The sequence below is a fragment of the Meles meles genome, chromosome 4 (genome assembly GCF_922984935.1).
Source record: "Meles meles chromosome 4, mMelMel3.1 paternal haplotype, whole genome shotgun sequence".
Lineage (NCBI taxonomy): Eukaryota > Metazoa > Chordata > Mammalia > Carnivora > Mustelidae > Meles > Meles meles.
The window spans coordinates 29,166,632-29,192,303 of NC_060069.1; positions in this window are offsets into that span (position 1 = coordinate 29,166,632).

Below are 25,672 nucleotides of genomic sequence, written 5' to 3' on the forward strand. Positions count from 1 at the left end.
TGAAAAGTCATATTGTGTTCATTAATTGAGAGGTTCAGCAGAATAAAGATACCTATGTTCCCAAATTGATATGCAGGCTTAACTACCAAATCCAAGTGAGTCTTTTTTCTAGACATTGACAAAATTATTCTAAGTTTTATATGCAAAGGTGAAGGAACCAGACAGCTAAACCAATTTTTTTTCATGTGTTCTGACAAATTCTTTAAAAAAATTTTTTTGTATTCAAATTCAACTCAATTAACATATAGTGTATTATTAGCTTCAGGGGTAGAATTTAGTGATTCATCCATTGCATATAATACCCAGTGCTCTTTCATCAAGCGCCCTCTTTAATGCCCATCACCCAGTTACCCCATCCCCTCACCTCCCCCCACCGCCAGCCCTCCAGCAACCCTCAGATTTAAAAAGGAAGAAAAAAGTGGGATGAATCACCCCATCCAGTTTTAAGGCTTATCATATAGGTATAGTTAAGTGCTCAAGACTGTGTGACATTGGTGAAATGATAGATAAATGAATGGAATGAGCTAGAGAGGCCAGAAATAACCCTACACAAGTAGAAGCAACAGATTTTGGACAAAGGGGCAGAAGAAATTCAATGAACAAAAGACAGTTTTTCCAATAAATGGAGGTGTAACAACTGGGTATTCATAGACAAACAACCAAACCAAAGCAACAACAAAAATAAACCTTGACTTAAACATTTCACTTTATGTAAAAACTAACAAAATCAATTATAGATTTAAATGTAAATAAAATGTAAAGCCATAAACTTTTAGAAGGTAATATAAGAAAAAGCCTTTAGGACCCAGGTCTTGGTGAAGAGTTCTCAGACATGACACCAATTAGTGCTCTATAAAAAAAAAAAATCAATTAGACTTTATCAAAATTAAAAATATTATAAAATATTCCATTAAGAAGATGAAAAGACAAGCGACCAAGTGGGAGAAAGTATTTGCAACCGCAGAGCTGACCTAAGACTCATAGCTAGAATACATGAAGAATTCTCTCATGTCAACAGTAAAGAAAAAAATCCTAATTAAAATGGGCAAAAGCAAAATACCTGTGTGGCTCAGTCGGTTAAGTGTCTGCCTTCGGCTCGGGTTATGATCCCAGGGTCCTGAGATCAAGTTCTCCCCGCATCAGACTCCTTACTCAGCAGGGAGCCTGCTCTCCCTCTGCCTGCTGCTCCCCCTGTTTTTGTTCTCTCTCTCTCTCTCTCTTTCTCCCTCTGACAAATAAATAAAATAAATCTTTAAAAAATAAAATGGGCAAAAGACACAAGGCATTTCATCAAAGAGGATATGCAGAGGCAAATCAACACAAGAAAAGTGTTCAACATCACTAACTGTTAGGGAAATGCATTTTAAGAACATGACGATTTATCACTACACAGAAATTGAACTAGGTAAACCAAAAAATGGTGACAATACCAGATGTCAGCAAAGATGTGGAGATACTGGATCTCATACATAGCCCCTGGGAATGGAAAATGATACTGTCACTTGGGAAAATAGTTTGAAAGTGTCTTAAAAAACTAAACATGCACTTAGCAGAAATTGTACTTCCAGAGAAATGATAGCTTATGTCTACACAAAATCCTCTACACGATAGTTCATAACATAGCTATTTATTTGTAATAGGCAAAAATGAGAAACAACCAAAATGCCCCTCAACGAGGGAGTGGTTAACTCTGGTAAACAACCACAACAGACCCATCATCAATAAAAAGGGATAAAATATCAATACACACAGCAAGCAGGGCAAATCTCAAGAGCATTATGCAAATGAAAAAGGCCAACCTCAAAATATTACATATTGTATGACTCCATTTATGTATTATTCCCTAATGACAAAATTAGAGAGATGGAAAACAGATTAGTGGTTTCCAGGGGTAAGGATGGTGGAAGGTAGGTGGGGGTGACTATAGAGGGCAGTTGGATGGTGATCTTCGCAAGGATGGAACATTTCTGTATCTTGATTGTGGCTGTGCTTACAGAAATTTACATGGGTGATGAAATGACATAAGACTATACATATACATTGTACCAATGGCAGTTTCCTGGTTTGGACATTGTACTACAATTATTAAGATGTAGCCCTTGGGGAAAATGGGTGAAGGGTACACAGCATCTCTTCATACTTCCTCTGCAACTTCCTGTAAATCCATAATTATTTCATTAAAAAGTTTAAAAAAAAATCATTCAAACTTAAATCAACTCTACAAGAAATCCTAAAGGGTTGGTATTCTTAGCCTCCGTGCTATGTTTGCAACATCTCTTCTTCATTGAGGATTGGAGTGTGGCGCCTTGCGAAAGTGTCAGGGACTCAAGATTAAATGAATGTTTTGTTTGTATTCCTAAGGCTCCAAGCAGCTTTGAAGTGTGTGGTCCCCAGTGGGGTCCGAAGTTCAGCATACACAATGCCACGCCTGTCTGGACACCCAGGAGCAAGCTGGATGACCTCTTGGGGACCCTCCTATGAGGAAATTCCTCATGTAGGAGAAGAACAATTTCCAGTAGAACAAGAAACGAAAAAAGCGAAGGCGTGACTACAGCTTCTTTGAACAACATCTCCCAGTGGAAATAAGTGCTGCTTTCCAGCCTCTGGCCACATTCCACCTTCTATACTCGGAGAATTCTCTCGTAGGTGCACCTGGTTCAGATAAGCTTCCCAGAGTTTTTCCAAGCCACACCTTCGTCTGTCACACCCTGTAAACTTGGAGTTTTGTGGGGCTTTAGGCGAGTAAATCATCTGTTGGCTGAGCCATGCTGGCTACAGGGCACACTATACTTTAAACCCTTTAACTGAAAGGGAGAATAAATTAAGAATTGTGTACCTGGTGTTCTTGCTGTCCACACTCAGTCCCCATGCTGGCAGGCCACGTGCTAGGCAATGGGATGCAGAAGTGGATAAAGCACTTACTGTCCTGCCTTCATGGAACTGGGTAGGGGAAATAGACAGTAAGCAAATAATCACAGAGAAATATGTAGCACCCCATGCCTTCCGGAAGTTACTGCCAAGAGAGCAGTAGCAGAAAAATAAACTATACAAGTTCCAAGGAGACTGGGAGAAGCTCCTCTGGAGGTGGAGAGACCCGTGATGGATGCAGAAGAATGGAACTGTGCTCCAGGTGGAGAGCCAATGTGTGCCAGACAAAGGGCAAGGAGGAGTTTGAAGCTCTGAAGAACTGGGAGTGGGCTGGTTTGGTTGGAGAGGGGGTGTTTGTGGGTTATGGTGAGACATGTTCAGTGTAATGAACAGTGAAGACAGCCTGCTGCTCTGAGGGTCAGTCTGGTAGCAAGCATCTGCTGAGACCCCATGGGCTGAGCTATGCTTCTGGTAGAGTGCAGAATAAGGCTTGGGTCTGCCCTTAAGGAATTTCCAAGTCCTACAGGAAAAGGAAAATGGGCTTCAAGGAGATAAGTTGTTTTCAATTTACAAAAGAGTAAGCTGGCGTTGGCAGACTGAAAATCTCACCAAAAGGTCTGACCAGCCTCTGCAGCTGTTATACATTACCGGGGTACAAAGGTCTAGCCTTGAATGTCTTATTTTTTTTTCTCTCCCAATATTCTTGCTTTAAAATGGGGGGGAGGACCCAAAAACAACCAAAACAAGAAAAAAAAAACAACTTAAAAACAGTCTTATTTACTTTATCCAAGATTAAAGAGCTTGAACCGACTTGGACAGTCTAAATGGATTTTTAAGTGCTTTATGGCCAAGTACTCCTAATGGCTAAAATGCTAGACTGTGCTTCCATGACTCTGTGCAGGGTTTGTGTTGTACAGGTTTGCTTATTTACTCTCCTTGTCAGAAGTCAAAAGCTAAATCTCAGATTAGAAGATTTTAATTTCTGAAGCTGAGGATTGAAGCAAATTCTCCAGAAATGTGTCATACTTAAATTTTCTTCCTCAGGTCAGCTAGTCCAAGGCCTAACATCTCTAAATCAACATTCAGCCCATGAGAAACCAGTATAGTAGTGAAGGGGGAGAGGGAAAGATCATGGTCTCTGTGCTTTGGAAACGTGGAACCACCACAGAGAAGTATAGGGATGGGGCAAATTAGAAACTATAGCCTCTGCTTTGGCTTTCTTTCACCCATCTTGGAAGCAGCCTGGGATGGTGGAGACCCAGGTTGTGAATGCCAGTCCTCGTGTGGTGCTAAGGGACTATGTGACTAAGGGACTATATGTGGGACACTTTACCTCTCTGAGTCTCAGGTTCCTCACTTGCCTCAATGCTCAGCTACCAACTCTAAATCACAGCCCTGAATGCTCAAGCACTTCTCAAGTTCTCAGAGTCAACAGAGTTCTTATGAGAGTCCCTTCCCAAGAGATATGGGTCCCAGATGGCTGGCTCTGATGGAGGCTAGAATCACCCACCAGATGAGGCAGCCATTCACTCCGACCGTCCAGGCAGTGAGTGATTCCTGAGCAATTTCACTGACAGATGATTCAGTGTTCTTTGTTCTCTGGACAATAGAGCCAAGGCCTATTCTAGAAAACTGTAGGGAACACAAAGGGACCAAAATTCAAATTAATAAGCAAGGATAATTTTGTCAGGTAGGCACAAGGGGTGTGTGTAGTGGGTGGGCAGTCCTTTCGGCCCTTCAGAGGGGATCACAGTCTAGCAATCAGAATGTGGGGTGTGGTGGGGGAGCAAGGCAAGTAGGAGACTCGTTCCAATAACTGGAATGGACAGGAGCTGGCTGAGGATACAGTCTGAGCCACGCCTTGAAGGATGAGTGAACCCAAGAGGATTTCAGAAGAGGGATGGGGGAGGGGACCGTAAGCTGAAGCAGCTGCATTTCCAGGTGTACAAGGTGTGCATACAGATGTTGTGTCTGGGGCAGTAAGTTCCATCTGAACAAGCAGTTGAGTATTGTGGGTACCATCCGGAATGAAGTGGGGATTGAACAGCCTGAATTTAGTGTATAGGTGTTTAGTTGGATGCTTTTTCATCATCAAGGTAACTCAGCAAAACTGACAGAACATATATTGGTATGGATCTCTTTTCATTTATTTTTTCATTTATTTAAAATATGGCATGGGATGCTCTTCGAATCTGTATGTTCAGATCAGCAGAAATCAGGAAAGTTGTCTGTAGTTATGAGTTTAGTTTTTGCCTTGGTTTTCCACCCCAGGGAAATCAAGATTCTTACCATGGATTTTAGTTCTGTATCCTGGATTGCTGCTGTTCCTCTTAGCATTTTCATCTTTTCTCTTTAACTCTGTGTTTTGAAAGCACTTGCTAAACACATCTTCTACATTATGGATGTGATTTTCTGCATTGTTGGCTCCTAGAGCTGGATTGGGGGGCAAGGACCATGAAGGGACAGCAGAGCAGAAATTCTTTTTTTTGTTGTTTGGTAAGTAAGAATACTGAGATTTATACCAACTCCAACCTCAAAGGTCATTTCTGAACCTCACGAGACAATTTCTCAGGTTTGCTCTCCCCATAACTGATCTTATATTCCACAGTGCTTGATTTTGTCTTTCTGTCCCATTCCTCTATTTCCTTGGAAGCTCCTCAAGTGTCCTCAGACCTGAAATCTGACAGTGGGTTAATAATGACAACTCATAAATTAGTGCTTCTTCACCTTGACCACATGCTACGTTTACCTTCATCTACCTAGGAAGATTAAAACATGTTGATGTCCATCCCCAACCCAGACTTTGTTGGGGTGGGGCCTGGGCCAAGACTATGGAAACACAACCCCCTCCCATCCCAGTCACCATCCCACCAGCAGCATTCCATACGGGGATCATGCCTCCCTACTCACACCAGCACCCCTGTCTCCACTTTTCCACACAGCTGCTCTCAAGAAGTCTCCATCTCTCCAAGCAGAATATAATGAAGTAGGGACAACAGTTGTTTTAATGACTATGTAGTCTGAGGACTGCATCCCAGTTTCCTGAGCACTTGTGTGTTTTTTTAAAAATTTCATTTATTTATTTTAGAGAGAGAGAATGGCATGAGAGTAGAGAAGTCAGAGGGAGAAGCAGACTTCCCACTGAGCAGGAAGCCCAATGGAGGGCTCGATCCTGGGACTCCAGGATCATGACTCTAGCCAAGGACAGTTGCTTAACCAACTGAGCCACCCAGGCGCCCAGCACTTGCATGTGTGTGTGTGTGTGTGTGTGTGTGTTTATCAGAATATCAATATGAGAAACACAAATGTGTTTGTTGATTGCACTTCTTGATGTCTTTTTGGTTTTTTTTTTGTTTTTGTTTTTGTTTTTTTTTTGTTTTTTTTGTTTTTTTGTTTTTTTTTTTGTTTGTTTGTTTTTTTTGATGTCTTTTTGTACAGCATTCTGTATTCACAAATGCTCCTCTTTTCTTGCAGATTTACTTGGTCACAATTGAACAGTTCTGGGTGTGTCAGAGATTTCAAATCCAAGCCAGAATCTAAGAGCAATCTAGAGAAGGTCACCATATTCATGTTCAACAATGACCATCACCCCTCAGAATGCCCTAACTGAAGATTCATGTGAAAAAGATGATTTTACACATAATGATTATGTCTAGTTTTCCTAAATTTTAGGCTTATAAAAATTTGACCTTATGCACTCTTCTTACCTTTCAGCTATATGGTATCGCATTATTTTTGGTCCCTTTCTATTGACTTTTACTCACTCAGTTCAGAAAAGATTTACTGGTCACTAAATCATGCAGGGCAATGTGGGATACCTAGCAGATCAACAGATCTGCAACAGATCAGCAGATCAACTGCTAGTTGATACCTAGCAGTATCAACAATATATCTGCTTCCAAGGGCTTCCAAGTTTCTTTAAGAAGATACGTACAGACACATAGAATAAGTTAAATACACAGGTACCACACTTACTCTTCCAGCAGTATTTGATATGCCTGTGCCCTGGGGAAGTCTGCCCCTCTCTGTGTCATGTCACAACTGTGAGTTTCGGCTATGTGAGTATGGGAGGCCTGCAGCTATTGTGGTTAGTTTTCTGGGGCTGTGGTCTCCCAGCCACAGTGCCATTCAGGTAGACACCTCAAGAGTAGGTTACAGGTAATGGAGTTGCAGCAGGGCATGCATCTTCAACATTTCTAATGAGGAAATGCTAATGTTTCTTTTCTTCCCCTTTATTAAGAATGTGTGTCTCTATTCCAAAGGTTCAACGAAGTCTATGCTAGAAGTTATTGAGCAATCTATTTCTTTTCACCTCAGTGGAGTGTTTGATGATAGAGCCCTGCCTATCCTCTAGGAAAGGGAGAGAATTATTTTTGTTTACTAATGATCTGAGATGTGGTCTTAATAGCTCTTCAAGGTCCACTGTGGAAGTAACAGATGATGTTGCATATGTGGAGAATGGAGGGCAGAGGATGAACAAGGGAACAGAGCTTTAGACATGGGCCAGGATGGTGGACAGTTGTCCTTGAAGAAGGAGACCTTCTGTTAGGAAGTCCTTACCAGTCTCCTACCAGCACTTCTATCAACTCTCTGAGTTGAGCAATGTCTCTGATGTCAGCTATAGCAACATTTTTCTAGATATGTCTCCTAAGGCAAAGAAAACAAAAGCAAAGATGAACTATTGGGACTGCATCAAAATAAAAAGCTTCTGCACAGCAAGGAAAACAATCAACAAAGCTAAAATACAAACTACTGAGTGGGAGAATATATTTGCAAATGATATATCTGATAAAGGGTTAGTATCCAAAATATATAAAGAACTTATACAACTCAACACCAAAAACCCACAAATAATCCAATTAAAAAATGGGCAGAAAACATGAACAGACATTTCTCCAAAAAAGACATCCAGATGGCCAACAGAAACATGAAAAGATGTTCAACATCACTGATCATTATGGAAATGCAAATCAAAACTGCAATGAGATATCACCTCAAACTTGTCAGAATGGCTAAAATCAAAACCACAAGGGTTAGAGTGGTTCCAGAGAAAAACGAACACTTGTGCACTTTTGTTGGAAATGCAAACTGGTGCAACCACTGGGGAGGACAGTATGAAGATTCCTCAAAAAAACTAATAAATGGACCTACTATATGATCCAGTAATGACACTACCAGGTATTTAACAAAAATGAAAACAAAATTCTTAACAAAAATGAAAAATCTCTAAGTGGTATTTTCTATGAATAAAGCCATTCTTGGACACCTGGGTGACTTAGTCAGTTAAGCATCTGACTCTTGATTTCAGCTCAAGTCATGATCTCAGCATCATGAGATTGAGCCCCAAGTCTGGCTCTACTTTCAGCTCAGAGTCTGCTTGAGATTCTTTCTCTCCCTATCCCTCTACCCCTCCCATCCATGTGCCAGAGTGCTCTATCTCTCTCTCAAATAAATAAATAAATAAATAAATAAAGCCATTCTTGAGGACACTAGAAAACTGATAATGTTTGGCAGATTTTGTCAGAATCATCAGGTTATCCAACTGATCTACTGGAAAACTCTCTAGTTAACAATCCTGCGCATGGATAATCAGACTTCTAGTGTTTTATTGCTAAATATAAAGTCAGCAAATGATCACTAGACCTCACCAGTTGCTAGGCACCCATTCTCCCTTCTTTGATAAGAAGGTTCTGTTTGGGTAGCCATGTACCTACACTCCCCTTCCCAGACTTCCTGCAGATAGAGTTGGTCATGTGGCACATGCTTAGTAAATGAGATATAACACCACATTTGCCTGCATGGGGCTTCTAAGAAAGATCTTTGAGAGTATACTAAACTACATCCACATTTTGCCGTTTAATCTTTCCTCTGTTCTAACTCTATCTGGAATGTGGATGTGATGCCCAGCATGAAGCAGATGTCTTGCAGCCTAGTAGGATAGGGCAAGCAGTTAGAAGGAGGCTGGATGCTTGATCATCTCATGGAGAAGATGCAAGCCCTTTGACTGTCTTGTGAGAGAATAATCCTTATTTAATTAAATGACAACAGGTGGCTTTCTGTTGCTTTCAGCCAAGCCCAATTCTACCTGACTCAACTTGAAGAAAGATACCAAATGAAATCAACAAATAAACAGGAATCTGGATATCAAAAATAGTGCCAGGAATGGACAAAACCTCCAAAATAATTCAAATAATTATATTGTTCCCAGAGGTGCATTCATTTAACCAATATCTATAGGGTGCCTTTTAAAAGCCTATTATGAAAAACTGGATAAGAGATAAAATAAAATGTTATAGCTACAAAACAAGAATAGAACACTGTGAAAAGAGATGATAAGAAAAAATTGAATAAAAGATGAGACCTAAAGGATCAGTTTAAGACAGTCAGCATCAAAATGATGAGTTCCAGAAAGAGAAAAAAATCATTGAAGCTAAAATGTAAAAGAATACTTCAATGAAATTTCTCAAACATGTAAAGACCCGAGTTTCCTTATTTAAAGACTACATGAAGCAAAAGTGAAAAAAGAGCCTACCAAAAGCAAAACATGAAATTTCAGAGCTCTCAAACTCTTCCAGAGGGAAACAAAGTCAGAGAGATTAAAAGTCAGACTGGCATGGGTCTTCTGAAGATCAACATTGGGTTCGAGATGCGGGAGAATCACCTTCACAAATCTGAGAGAAAGTAACAAACCGCCTAGGAGTCTATTGCCAGCCCAAGTCTTATTCAGGTACAAAGGAGAAAATAAAGACGTGGACTGAAAAACACCTGCAAATAACACTTTCCTAGGAAACGACTAATGGATGAGCACCAACAAACTAAAGGAGTAAACAAAAGAAGAGGAAGGTGTAGCATAAGGTCTAAGAAATGTGCTCCAACCCAGAAGAATCTCTGGCTGAAGAATTTGTAGCAGGTCATGGGAGTTGGATTAGAGAACACAGGCTCCAAAAGAGAAAGCCAAACAAAGAGAATGAAGGGAACTATTTACAGGAAGTTTATCTGATACGAAGGAGCACTGCAAAAGAAAACACTGCTTGCCTTTTGGTAGATCAGGTGCTGTGTTTGGGTAAGATACAGGTCCATAAAAACCAGGCAACCACTAATTTCAGAAAAATGAAAAAAATTTGTGCAGGGAAAAAATATAACCTTCTCCTTGCCACCCCAATGAACATTATTTTTATAGCCACAATATGTAAATATTGACTGCTACCCAACAATACAAAAAATAATTCTATAAATGTTTTTGGAAAGATGAGAGCTGGGAAGTGGGTTTTGGGGACATCACAATGAAATTTTGGCTCATTTTAACAGGATATTAATAGATAAATTCTAAAAACTGGGAAATTAGAACATAGGGATATGAAAATATTTAGAAACTTCAAGCTAATATTGGGAGAAAGCAGTTCAAGATATCGGGACAAAGCTTGAGGAAGGGTTGGGATTGTGAGAGGCTATTCTTCTAAATCTTTTGGTACAATGTAATTGTGAGATGATTTGCAGGTGCTACACTTTTTTTAAATTATTTTCATTAACATATAATGTATTATTTGCTTCTGAGGTACAGGTCTGTGAATCATCAGTCTTACACAAATCACAGCACTCATCATAGCACATACCCTCCCCAATGTCCATAACCCAGCCACCCCATCCTTCCCCCCTAACCCGCCAGCAACCCTCTATTTTGTGAGATTAAGAGCCTCTTACAGTTTGTCTCCCTCCTGCACTGCTTCAGATGATCCCATCCTCACCTGTTACTGGAATCTTGACTGCAGCTCTGGGTCTTACACAGGATCTGGCCAGCTTCCTGCAGGTGCTGCCTGAAAGTAGCTGGCCTAGGGCCCATGCGTATCTTCTTACTTCCCCCTTGGGCTTCTCTGCGAAGCCCCAGGCAAGGGCCACCTCCCTTCTGATGGATGTTCAACCTGAAAATAGAATGGAATTAACACCCCCTGAATCATATCTTCGACCAACTGCTAGTGAGGGGATGAATCCCTAGCTGCTGGAAGCATCCTTCCCTCTTTCTTCCCATGGGTGGACAGAGCAGAGACGTATTCTTGCAGCCATCCAGGTTACCCCCCGATAGAATAACTGGTCACCTGTGGTCATGGCCGAGCAATAATGGATCTTTGAACTGCTCTCCTGCCTTTTGGGCTTCACCTCCTGTCACTTATCCCATCCCTGGGGTCAAATCCCCATTTTGCCTTGGTCTCTGGCTTTCCTTTCCTGCAAACGGCAGTGAGGACAACACTGATTAAAAGCTCTTAAATAAAGGTCAAAAGAAATGAAAATGAATCAAATAGTCAATTTTTAAAAATATATCTATACAGAACATGATAATGTAACAAGGAAATGCAAAGTGTTAATTTGGGTTTTTGAAACCGAAGGTAAATACTTGAAATGGAAAGCTGATGGTTTGGAATTTATAATTATGGGCAGTCTCAGCAAAATTCAAAGTTGAAGGGGGAAGGAAATAACAAGTAAAGAAATAATCTAAAGTTTCCTTCATCATGGGAGCTGAGCTGGTAAAATGTCTTGTGGAGACGGAGTGGCCATTATTTAATTTCATGTAGCACTGGAAGATAGAGGATTAAACATGATAATATTTACCCACCATCAGAATGGAACACAGTAACAGATGTAGGTGAATGGTGGCAAGGGAGATAGTATAGGAAGAAAACCACAAAATTCGACCAGGCCATATGTAAGGAAAAAAGTAGATAAACCAGGACCAACAATTAATGAGTTAAAAAATATTAAAAAAAAAAGAAAAGAACTAAAAATAAATATGTCCCATAAGCCAGTAATCATAAATGATCTGAATTCCTCCTTTAAAAATGTAGACCCTCGGGTTAAAAAAACAAAATGAAATTTTCATCTACATGCAGTTTCTAAGAAACATGTCTAAAAATAAATACTAATGAGGAAATGTTTATTTTAATACTCAACGCTATACCAGCAAAATGTGAAACACTGAAAAACAAGAAAGGTGATATTTCAATGTAAAGATAATTCAAGACCTGAACAATTAAGTGAGGAAAAGAATTATATTTTTCATATTAAAGATACAATCCTTGAGGAAGACAAAAACAGCAATGACTCTACAAGAATTTTTTTTTTCTGCCCTAGAAAGCATGTTTAAAAATCAACACTTACTTGGCTTCAAAGAGAACAGATTCTCTCCAATAAGGGACTTCATAGGTCTCATTTTGGAACCGCATTCCTACACCCCTCACAGACAGAAGTCATTTTTGTCCCTTTCCATCTGGTCCTGGGAGGGTACATGGATCACGCCTCAGGCTGGTAGTGAGCAGGGGCAGAGTTGGGGGTGGAGCAAAGGGAACTGGTGTTATCCACTGTTATCCAGTGCCTACCATGTGCTGACACGCCTGTGTGCCCCCAACCTCTTCTCCATGTTCTCCTTCAGTTCTGAACACGGCCCTATAGAGCCATTGCCAGACATTTTGGGAGTGATTGCTGGTTATTCTCACCGTTCCTTATTCTCACCATTCCTTATTTGGACTCAGATCTCCATCCACAGGAGCAAGCAACGTCCCTGCCCTTTGTTGGAAGGATTTGCTGTACCCTCTGCCTCAGATTCAAGGTCCCCTTCCCATCTCTGGGTGGCTCTTTTTCACCCCTGTTGTAAAATAGGAACTGCCACACTGACCCACTTCCCAGAAGGGCTGTGAGATGTAAGGACTAATTACAAAGGCTAATAAAATATTTACAGAGCCTATGGCACACTTTAGATGTGCAAGGGCTTACTTAATAAAAACATTGACAGTGCTGGATAAACACTGCATGGAGCCTAGTGCCACTCTGGAGAAGAGTAAACAACTTGCCAGGGTAATTTCAAGCTCTATTAGATGCTTGCAGCAAATATCACTGTTATCCAAGAGGAGAGAAAATCTGCCACGCAGGAAATCTTGACTGAAGGCCACAGCCCAGCCATGCAGAGCAATGTGGTTTGATTAAAATGAGCAGTGACCTTTAGTGCAAGCACTGGTATCTCTGGGCCTTTTCAGAATTCGAGAAGGTAGAACTGAGTCAGTGGCGGACAACCTTGAGTTCAAGCTCCAGGGCCTGGCCTGCTTGGTAAAGAAACCCCACTCCAGGAATCTGAAGCAGAGGCTGCTCTGGGCTGACCAGGCCCCAGAAAGGGAGGACGTCTTGGTGAAAAGTGTAGCTACATTTTGGATCTTCGCAGAGGATGGTAGAAAGAGCAAACAACGTGGCCCATTTATGTAACAGAAAGAAAGCCATTGTATCAGGGGTGCAGACTGGAAGACAGAGCCCACGCCAGGAAGTTGGTGCAGGGGAACAGAGGTAAGAGAAAAAGTTGAAATGATACCTGGGGGACAGTGGGGTGGGTCACCCTGAGATTGGCAACAGCGGGCAGTTGCTATCACCTAGGGCCGGGGGAACAAAGGTAGTGGTGTTGCCAGAGCCCAGATGTGAGCTGGACCGCAAATAAGATGCAGTCACCACCAGAGACATGATTCAAAGCAGAGAAGGGAGGGCAGAAATCCTGGTATGTGTAGTAGGCATGGTGGGCACACCGGCACAGAGCAGAGCAAGGGAGGGTTCTGTGAGCCACGCACAGAACAGGGCAATGGAAGGTGGGGCCAAACAAGGTCAGCGAAGCCAGATAGAATGCTGGACTCCCACTGAAGAACAATGGGAAACATTCGTTGGTCTTTCAGCCAGGAGTGACTTTCCCCACCGCGCACACTAGAAAAACAGCAGATCAGGAGCAGAGCTCTGGTCTTCCAACTGCCTGCCTAGCTCTGAGTTGTCACCTGGTGAGCCCCATGCCTGCAGCACCCACTCCTTATGAGAACAAGTCTGTGGGTCAAGGGATAGGAGTCTGATCACTTAACACAAGTCGTAAACTCCCAAGGCTGGTGGCCTCTGGGAGCAGGTTGATTGCTCTCTCTCTCTTTCTCTCTCTCTCTCTGAATTTGAGTTCTAGCTTTTTACTGCTTCAAAGACCTGGTGCCAAGGGCAATCTAGTTCTAACTGGTTAACCACATTCTCATACCATGTAGGCATAGGAATTCCAGCTCCAAAAAGTCACCTTCACTTCCACCACAAATTACTCAGCTGACAATAGGGTCAGTGAAGGGGTCAATGTGTTAAAAACATCAGAGTATGTGGATCAGTTGGGTGATCCCAGGAAGCAATCTAGAAAGTTCCAGACAAACTATCCTTTCGTTTTTCCTCAGTAAGAACAGTGTTGGAAATTGTAAACTGCCTTGTGAATCAAATAAGAAGAGGTAAGTTCATGGGGTGTTAATTTAATGGCTCAATTGGGCTTTGACTAATTTTGTTCTGTGACAGCATGATAATTTTAGAAACTTCAAACTGGGAAGTAAAAAATAATTCATTCCCATTCACTCTGTGTCAACAGAAATGAACTGCTGGGAACTGAGTGTTCCTTTAGGTGGGCAGGGAGAGGGGGTTCAGAAACTCTCAGATCATCAGGGAGATAATTTACAGAAGGTTGTCTGATTTATTGGTGACAGGACTGGAGCCCTGAATCCAGGACTTGGGCCAGAGTTGTGCCCAGGACTTGGGGAGACCTAGCTGTTAATAGTGTCCTCCCCTCACCCTCAGATTCTGTTCTGAAGCTCCTTTCTTTCCAAATAGCTTCACAAGGATATTTTTTTTCTGCTTCCCCATCCCCCCTTGGACACAACACTGGTTTTGTTTGTGGTGCTCCAAGAGTTTTGAGATCTGATTCTTAGTCAGGAGAAGCTCATGTGACTCAACCACTTTATCTGAAGGTAAAATGAGGGAATGCGTTTCCTGGTGCCTAGCACAGTGCCTGGTGCACAGGAAGAGATCAGTGATGCCCCCTTCTTTCGTGGTGGTGTTGTTCATCAGCCATTATGCTGCATCGTCTCTATTTGCTCTTCCCAGCAGGTGGATCCTAATGCCAGGGATCCCTGGCATCCCTGTTTTCTGTTTAGCTATGGGAGGCACTGGCTGATGTGGTGGCATGTGTGGGAGTGCTGGGCTTCTCCTGCAAAGGCTGAATCTCTTGTGCAGATCATCGCTTCCTCCTTTTGCCACCTCAGGATTTCATAGTTTCTAGACACAAGTACTTGACCTGCCCCCTTGGCTTCCCACCTTCTCCATATTCTCAGAAATAACTCTTTCTTGCATTCTTGTTAACTACCCCATTTGAGTGTGCCCTCCTTTTTAAATTTTTTTTTGGACTGTTTAACCTAGTAATTGATTAAACTATATTTCATAGTAAAAATCCAGTTTGCAAACTCCCAGGGCCTGTGGTGGCCTCTTTGCCTGGCTGTGGTCTGCTCACATCTGTGTCTTTGTTATTTCATCTTTTCAAATTCCTCATCAGACAGGTTATAGGAGAGGAAGTTGAGAGAGTTTACATCAAGGAGTGTGATCAGACAACTGACTTATGGTCTATGATACAGATTTTCTGGAACATGGCCAACAAAGGATATTCTATCCTACTGTGGCCACAAGTACGGCTCATATATCAATGCTGAGCTCAAGAGTCCCATACACCTCTCCTGTAGCCAGAGAGTCTGAAGAAAAGTGATAGAACCAGACCATTCACTATGATTTCTGAGAAACTGAGCATTGGATACGAGCACCCAGAGACATGTTGGGCACATCATTGATACTTGACACCTCTTTGTAAACTAAGAAATGAATTCTGACATATATCCACATTCCCTTCAGGGGACATATGGGGCATATAGTTTCTGATGGAACCATCAGCTTCTTAAGTGTAAAATGTGCCCCATGTGTGTCCACTCCTATGTGTCCAGCCATTCTCTGTAGAACGCAATCCTTAGACCTTCGGTGGACATTGACAGGAGCATCCAGCTGGGTCTCTGGTCTTCAGCTGTCCTTTCTAAGGGAATATACCATGCGTTCTTGGGGTTAGCATCCCACTGCATACCTGAATTCTAGCTTCTGAATTGACTAAAAGACAAAAGGATGAGAGGACTCAAAATCTGCAGCTACCTCTAGAGCTTTTTCCTGAAGAATGTTGACCAGGAGTTGTCCCCAGGATGACTCTTATTGCAATAAGAGCCTTTCCCTTGGAGCATGTGTTTCATAATGCTATTTGAGTGTGAGGGAATTACTGAGGAAAGAAGATTTGCTTTAGGTGAAGGATCTTTGGTAATGATGAACCAGCATGTTTTCTGGAGCCAACACTCTGCAGGAAGCTTCTCAGGAAGTGCCTTTGTGCCCTATGCTAATGGAGTTACTGGTAGAGAAAGAAGAAGGTCCTGGGCCCTTGAGCAAAAGTGGATGTGATCCTTTGCCCTGTGACAATTTTCAGGCAAACGCTTATAACTACTACAAATTATCCTCATGATCACAATTCCTGCAGATAAATGGGACTTTACCAATGAGTACCTGAAATCTCGCCTGGACTGCCCACCTCATTCACCTGAAGCAGCCATTTCTATGGGTGCTTAGGGACAAGTCTACGAATTTCAACAGAACAAACTGGTAAACCAGGGGCCCGCAGAAAGCTGAATTTACCCTTGGCCATTTTCCTCTGCTTGCTAGAGTCAGCACCAGGACGTTCTAGTCAGGTTGGCATACGTCACTCTGACCAGCTTGATTGGTCTAGAGTCCTATTGTGACAGCGGTTGTTTGTGATGTTCTAGACTTTGTTTTCAGAAGAATGTTGTATTAGGGTTCTCCAGAGAAACAGAAGCAACAGAATATACATGTGGGTTGGGAGGGAAGGAGAGAGGAGAGGTTTATTTTAAGGAATTGTCTCACACGATTATGGGGGCTAGCAAGTCCAAAGTTTGTAGGATACATTGGCAGGCTGCAAATTCAGGCAAGAGTTAATGTTGCAGTCTTGAATCAAAAGGCTGGGAACAGGCAACATTTCTATATTGTGCAGTCTTAAGGGGAATGCCTTCTTTCTCAGGGAAACTCAGTCTTCCCTCCTAAGGTCTACAAATAACTGGATAAGCCCACCCACATTATGGAGGGTAGTGTACTTTACTCCAAGTCTACTGATTTAGGGGGTCCTAAGTGGTTCAGTTGGTTAAGTGTATGACTCTTGATTTTGGCTCAGGTTGTTATCTCAAGGTTGTGAGATTGAGCCCTGCATCAAACTCTATGCTTGAGATTCTCTTCCTATGCCCCTCACCACCACTCTCTCTCTCTAAAAATAAATAAATCTTTTTAAAAAGATCTACTGATTTAAGTGTTACTCTTTACTCAAAAATCAAACGATTGTTAATGTTAATCACATCTTAAAAAATACATTCACAGCAACATCTAGACTGGTGTTTTACCACACAACTGGGCACCATAGCCCAGCCAAGCTGTTGCATAATATGAACCATATTATCTGACACAAATCTCCCCCAAATAGGTATACATTCCAACAGATATGTGCGCTTTACAGAGAATAGCCATTCTGAAGAGAGGTGGCAGAAGGAGATATACGTGAGTGAATAAGGAGAAATGTGTATGTTCTAACATGATCTGGATCTTAGTGCCCCATTTTTTCTATTAATCAAAGTCACAGCTCATTGGAACTGTTAAGTGGGTGAGTTTCTTGCATGCTAAAATTGGCAGTGCCCCTTGAAGCTCTAGTATCGCTTCTCATTTTGTCCTTGCTCTGCACCTCTCTCCCCCATCCCAGAGAGGAACAGCATAGCAGCTGGGCTGTGTTCCCTAACAGTTGAGGTCACTGTGTGTTAAATCTGGGGCTCACATGTATTATTTTATTTTATTTTTAATTTTTTGGTCCTTCAATCAATGCTCTCTAATAAAATATAGTCATATTCTTATTTTACAGATTCATATTAGGTTTTCAATTAAATTAAAGGTGGCCTTTCTTCTCTACCATCCATGACGAAGAGCAGAGATCCCCTTCTCATGCATATATACACCATAATGTTAAATAAATCACGTTTTCTTTCCTGGGTTATCTTTAACTTTTCTATTTAGAACCAACATATGCAAAATAATTCAGGTTGGCCCACTGTATTCATCTAGGATCTACATAAATGAACACTGCTTTTTCTGACATTTTTAATAAAGCAGCAAGGCTCTAAATAAAGTTCCATCACATAGGGCAACCAAGAGCATCCAGGTGCCTTAAATCTGGGGCTCACATATATTATTTTATTTTACTTTTTATTCTTTGTCCTTCAATCAATGCTATTTTATAAAATGTAATTCATATTATTATATTACAGATTCATATTCACTTTTCAATTAAAATGAAAGCCTTGATTCAAAAATGTTAACAAAAGCAGATAGTAGATATTTATACATGGATTCTAATTTGAATAGATTATAGTAGTTTTTGCTTTATAAGATAATATCACAATGTATAATATTAAAATTTAAAGTATTCAATTATGTTATTACCAAATGCCATCATTTTTTCAATGACAAGCTTCCCTGCATTTTCTTACATTATCTAATTATATGTAAACAGATAACCTACGTTCAAGTTAAAAATTTTAACTCTTTGCTGATCACTAACCTATAAAGTGATGGCAGTTGTTCTTTGTAAAGCAGCAACAGCAATCTCTTCAAATCGGGAATTGTGTTGTTTTCAAACAAAATTTATATTAAAATGTAACAAAAGTACAGAGAATTTCACAGAGCCTGTATGTAACTTGATGAATGTTGGTTTTTAGTTTAATATTGAATTTTAAGTGATTTCAGGTTGGCAAATTATTCTAGTACATCTTTCTGAAACACCAGTAGAGTTAGACTATATTTTGCTTATTCAAAAATATAGAATGAGGCGTCTCGAAAATTTCTTTATTTTATGTTACCTGTGTACCTTACCTTTTAGTGGCTGGGAATTAGAAAATCCTAAAGGACACCTGTCAGCTGCCTAAGATCACTCACCCTGGACTGTTATGCATCTAAGAAGTGATCTTTTATTGTTTCTCAATTGTTACATGTTTTTTGTTCCATTTGTTATAGCAGCTAGCATTAGTCTAATGTATAGGTCAAGCCACAGAGTTCTGATTTTACTCTCAAAATTTTATTTTGAATTCTGTTTTGCTCTAAGTGTGAAAGTCGCTGAAGGATTTTTAAGCAAGGAGATGATATGACCTGATTTTCACTATAAGATGATTACTCTGCCTGAACAAATGAGGAGGTCTAAAATTCTTAAAGAAGGCAAGAAATGATGATGGCTAAGATTAGTGGTTGCCGTCAAGAGAGAGAAATTTGGGTGTGTGGGATCACCAGGACTCAATGACGGTGGGTGGGAGAGAGAAGGAGAGAGAGATGTTGAACGTCTGTTCTGACTAGAGCATGTTCTCTGCTGGAGAACTCTGGGAAGAGTCCTGACTGGGATGGGGACAGGGAAGGTCAGAGTCGGTAGAGCAGAAACAGGGACACTTCTGTAGCATACCATCTTTGATCATGTTAGTCTTTACTGTGGAGCTAATCTTCATGGGATCCTGTAGTGACATTAGCAGATTGAGTCTTTGGTCTGCATGGCATAGGGCATCTTTCCATTCTAAGTAGCAAACGCATCACACCCTTCATTCATACTTGTTCACTTAGTCACTCAACCGGGCACTGGGCTGGGGACAAGTCCTGCTTTTGAGGAACTCAGAGTCTTCACATTCTGTCTCTAATTATTTATGTAAATCTATCAAATGGAATCAGTAGCCAGAAAGAGGTGGCCAAAGAATCTGACAGTGATGAAAAAAATTGTTTCTGATACAGAGAGGGTGCTGTGAGGGACAAAACTGGAAAGAGCAGATCTGAGAGCAGAGAGGGGAAGAAAGGCTGGTTTCCCTTAGAAATTTACAGGGTTGGGGCACCTGGGTGGCTCAAATGGTTAAGCATCTACTTTTGACTCAGGTCATGATCCTGAGGTCCTGGGATCCAGCCCCACATCGGGCTCCCTGTTCAGCCAGGAGCCTGCTTCTCCCTCCATTTCTGCCTCTCTCTCTCTCTCATGAATAAATAAATCTTTAAAAAAAAAGAAATTTACAGGGTTTCCACCTATGCAACTTTATGCGATGATTAAAATATGGGAGGGAGAAATCAAAGCCCAGATGAACAGGGAACCTCCTTCCCAACACACACACAAATATTACAACAAAAACAGCCTTTGACTCAAGGTCCATTCACTCTTCCCTGCACTCCACCATGATGCTTCCTTAGAGTGGGAAAAGTGCTGTTTACAAACTATGTCAGAGAAAAACAGTAGAATGCAGGGATTGGAAGAGACTGAGCTGCAGAGGGACAGAGGGACACCTCTTCACCTGAACAGGTGTTCAAGGCTGCCTGGCTGTCTAAGATCCTACTGGGTAAGATCCCAGTGGCTGGAAGTGATTTGGTTGAGTTCCCAGGACTGAGCCAGAAGGTCATGGCAGGCTGTGTCCTATGGAACCTGATGGCCAAATTCTGTCTCCAAGTCAGAGAGGAGAGTGTTGGGTTGGAAACAAGGACATGCTGACAAGGTCAAAAGCCAGACAGGCAGTAGACGAGTGGTGTGTAGAAGACACATCTTGTTCCCAGATCGCAGGGCCCACGTGGATGTATTATGGGGCCTGTTCAGATACAGCCAGAAGCAATATATCTTGGGCCAGCTCTGACATTGCTTCTGGCTGACCCAAGTGTAAGGTCACTTGGCCACTTACAACAGGAAAGATTAGAAGGCTAATTCTGGCATGTCTGTGGTCATGTGTGTGCACGTGTGTGTTTGTGTGTGTGTGTGCCCATGAGCATGTGTACATGCTAACACACACACATACATGCTCAGGGTGTGTTCAATGCTAGGGGGGATCAAGGATGGGTAGAATGAAAACAGGCGACTATTATTGGAAACAGAAAGCAGATATACCACTAAGACAGCTCACCTGGGAAAGCACTTGTTTCTGCCCCAGCTGGCTCTCTCTGCTTCACTAAGTCTTTCTGTTTTGTTCCCAAGATTCATCACATTCAGTTCTTTCCTGCACTAGTCTTACAACTAAGGAGGTATACGGAAGACTTGGGGCTGCTTCCAGCTTTCCCCAAGATAGAAAGGGCCCCTTAAGCCTTTGCTAGAAAGAATCAGTGACCAAAACAGATACTGTGCTAATATCAAACACTTGGATTCTCTTTGTGAAAGGTGGTCTGTTAAATACAAATATGCTTTAATGTTTCAACCTTCTGTAAGACTTTTCATGAATTTGTGCTTATAAATCAGAAAAGTTCTGCTTATATATTCAGTGCCTTGATTTTCAGATTGGAAAAGGGGGTGTCTCAGCCCATAGTGGATTCCTTAAGGATTATAGGCAATTTAACCCAAAGTGCTATGATGTGCCAACCACTTAAAAATATTCTTTTAATCCTCTAACAACCCCACCAATAGGAACTATTATCATCAGATGAGGCCACGGAGGCTCAGTGAGGTCAGATAACTGGCCCAAGGTCACACAAAAAGGTGTGGCTCAGGCAGGATCTGAATCCAGGCCACTGGGCTCTAGGGGCCTTGCTCCTAACTGTGTATCTTCTTCCAAGAGCAGGAAGGGCCTCTGCTCTACCTCCTTGTGCTGAATGGTTACCAGGCTGTCTCCTGCATTAAATGGGGAGCTCAAAGGCTGAAGCTGTTTCTCATTTCTCCTCATTCCTCCAGCTGGAGGGCACAGGGGCTGGATGGCGCATGAAGAAAGCCCACTGAGGCTTATTACCTGCCTGTCATTGGACCTGGGAAGGCCTGCTAAGGTGATCTGACCCATTCCCTTGCTCCTGGCATCATTTTCTTGGATTCTACACATAGCAACCTTACCCATTCCTCCCCATCCCCATGATGGCTTTTTCTCCACAGTCTAGTCACTTCTGCACAAGCTCCCTTGGCAGACCAAGTTCTGGTACATGACCATGGGCATCTGTCACTTCTGTGCAGGGCCAACAGGAAATGTGCCACATCACTGAACAGTAAACAATTCTGAGCTTTAGCCATGTTTTATCTGGGCCAGGCACCAAAGCAGGCTGTGGTCTCTTGTCACCTCCACAACAAAATTCCCTCTAGTTCCAACAATGATTTATCAAGTGATCCTATTGCTGGGTCCACTGTTTTCCTTTTCGTTTGGGGGCTCAATAGGTAAAATCCATTGGTGAAGCAGAATGGCAGATTGGACTTACAGATTTGGACACAGACACTTCCCTGAAAGAAGGATTCCATGCTGCTTGGGTTTTCTCCAGAATATAGCCCTGAGGCCTATTTTGAACAAGAAAAATAGATCATCTTTTTCCATTTCACTAATAAACTTGGAAGAGAAGAGAATTTCATAGTAAGGTCCTAACCACATTTTCAAAATGGCAGACCTTAACCAGCCAAACAGCTGACAGAAAGGGGGAAGAAGGTGAGTGACATTTTTGACCTCATACTTTGTGCAGAATTTTGCATATGTTTCTTTAAAAGTCATAATAATTTTACAAAGTGATTGTTGCAAGGCACAGTCAGGGAGGAGACTGAGATTTGGAGGTTATGTGACCTGCCCAAGGTCACATGGCTTATCGATCACAGAACTTGAATTTGAACCCAGGTGTGTGTGACCCCAAAATTCATGGTGCTCATAACACACAGAGCTACTACAGACCTTTACTGAGCCACCTACAAAGAATGATTTTTCTAGATCGCTGCAATAGGTGTCTCTAACCTTAAAAAACTGCACAAGCTTATAAAGAAAATTCTCCTATTCTGAACACTTCACATCTGTTCCAAGATTTATATGGTAAATAGCATAGTGGTATATCATATTTTTGAAATATTATATTTTTTTGAAAAGCTATCCTGACCTGACTTAACAAAAATAAACTGTACTGAGTAAAGGTGAAGAAAGGTAAATGTTCAAACAGTTCCATCCCATGTTTCAGAATTTTTCTTTCTGATCAAAGCTAACAAGCAATGTAGTCAAACAAAGAGACAAAGTTAACTATTAACTTTGGGGTGAAAAGTCAATGTACATTCTTTGTACTACCCTGCCCACACTCCAGCAAATATTAACATATATGGGCAAGAACACCTTCCTGCGACTATACAAGTGTGTTGTATACACTTAAGAAACACCTGCAGTGAAGGCGTTGTTCAGGGCTAGGCCCTTCTATTACAGAGGCCTGGAAAAAGGACATGCTTAAGGTCACTTGGCCACTTACAACTAGGAGCACAGAGGAGAGTAGACCCTGGCATTCCCACCCTTGTGTGATGGTTGGATAGTTCCATCTTGGTTGCGCAGAATGCAGTACACAAAATGACTGCTTCCACTTTTAAAAGAATGATGAGTTCATCATCCTCCTAGAACTAACACCATGCCCGAAATGAAAACCAAACTTTCGCAGACCCCTCTGACCTTTTGCCTCCAGTGATATAATCTGGGAGCCAAATGGTAGATGACCATTGATGTCATTACTTTCTAGGCTTGAGTTTGCAGATGGGTTTTCTACAAGCAGCATGATATAGTAGAAAAAGCATGGGGGCACCTTGGTTAAGTGTCTGCCTTCAGCTCAGGTCATGATCTCAGGGTCCTGGGATCGAGCCCCACATTGGGATCCCTACTCAGTGGGGAGTATGTTTCTCTTTCTGCCTGCAGCTCCCCTTGCTCATGCTCTCTCATTCTCGCTCTCTCTCTCTAATGAATAAATAAAATCTTTAAAAAGAAAAGAAAAAGCATGGATTTGTCATCAGACTGAGCTGAGCCTACAACTTAGCTCTGCCAGCGCATAGATGAGCAACAGGGTATGTGGCCTCCCCTCCTGGATCTCAGCTTTCTTACTGATCAAACGGAAACAATATTATGTAATAATCCCCTTGTGTTGAATACTGCCCCCTCCCTAATTCACTTCCATTCAAAACCTCAGAATGTGATCTCACTTAGAAATAGTGTCTATGAAAAGGCAATTAGTTAACAATCAGGACGAGATCATACTGGACGAAGATGGACCCTAATTCCAATGACTGATATTCTTATAAGAGGAGAGGACACAGAGAGACAAAGGTGAAGCCCAGGAGGCAGAGGTTGGTGTTATGTTGTCACAAGCAAAGAAACTCCAGGAGCCACAAGAAGCTCGAAGGGTCAAGGATGGATCATCCCCTAGAACCTGTGGAGGGATCACAGCCCTGCCAACCCCTTGGTTTTGGACTTCTGGCCTCCAGAACTATAAAAGAATAGAATTCTATTATTTGATATCACCAAGTTTGTGGTCATTTGTTATGGCAGCCCAAGAAAGCTAATACACTATGCAGAGGGGTCAACAGAGTGCTTATCACATAGAAAATAATTGACAAATGCCACCAAGAGTTATTAGGCACACATCATAGTGTTCAACCAGCAATTTGAGTACTACACAGTAGGTGACAGAGTGTCACAATCCCAAAGTCTATATGAGCAAGACTAGAATCACTGCTTTGATTCTTCTAAGATTATTTATTTATTTATTTATTTGAGAGAGAGAGCACGAGTGGGGGTGGGGTAGGGCAGAGGGAGAGGGAGAAGCAGATTTCTCACTGAGCAGGGAGCCCGATTCAGAACTCGATCCCAGGACCCTGGGAGCATGGCCTGAGCGGAAGGCAGAAGCTTAACTTTCTGAGCCACCCAGGCCCCCTTTGAATCACTGATTTGATTGATTGAGAATCTTCATGGTTTTCTATTCTTTTTTTTTTTTTACCAAACCACTAAAAACAGGAATAAATTTATTCTTGAAACAAGTAAATTTAACCATACAATCTAATACTAAATTTTGAAGGAACCCATGACAAGGCAAAATTCTAAAGAAACAGATATCTGGGTTCTATAGCTTAAGCTACCTGGTTTTATTTCTGGTTTTAATTCAGATTTATTTCTGGTTTTAATTCAGATTTCCTTACAAAATGTCTTTCTTGCCCTGAGAAAAGACAGGACAGTGGATAATACAAGTCAGGGGACTGCCTTCATCAAATGGTTAGAGGAGGAAGAGTCAGGAAAAATCAGAAAAGCAACAAGTAGAAAAATTGCGTTTGAGAAGTGGATGAGAGCATTTCTAGAAAAGGCCAATAAACAGGCTGCACAGTACAGGGAGGATAAACACAACAAGAACCATGAAATACAACTACCAAAGGTAGATCACAGCCCACCTGGCAGTGGTAGAAAAAGCTGGAATATGTTTCAGAGGAATATGTTTCAAATATGTTTCAAAGTCTTAAAGCCTAGAATTTCCCCGGAGTCCACAGCTTACACTCTGTTTAAAAAAATCAATGCCACCAATATCAAGTAGGCTTGAGGGTCTGGGGCCCTCAGGGTGATGATATTAGAACTGAGGACCCACCCAATATGAGTGAGATAATGGCTGCAGCAGACCTTCTGGGGGAGAGGGGAGTTACCTAGCTCAATAACCCCACCCACTCCCTTGGTCACCTCCCTGACCTTACCTGTGGAAGTGGGCCATGTCTCTACCTGCACCTTCACTTTCTTCTGCCCTTAACTATCGTTCAGAGATCCACATGTAGATGTTTTACCCAAGCTGAGGCAATCAGAGTCTCTGTCCTGGGCATTTGAAATCTGGAACATACACAAATATGGACTGGCAGTCTTTCGTGCAGAGTCACATTAATGGGAGACAGAGAGATAGCTCTGAAACTCCAGACTTACGCTGCTATGTCCTCCACGCAGCTCTGATTCCAGTCTTCATGGAGCTAGGACTTTCCCTGGTTTCTTGGATTCCATGAGCCACCTTAGCATTCTTCCAGTAAGTTCTTATAATTAACTAATGACTTCATACCACAGGCTCATACCACAGCCTGCAGGTCACACCCAAGGTATGAGTTGTATGGATGGCCTCTCATCAC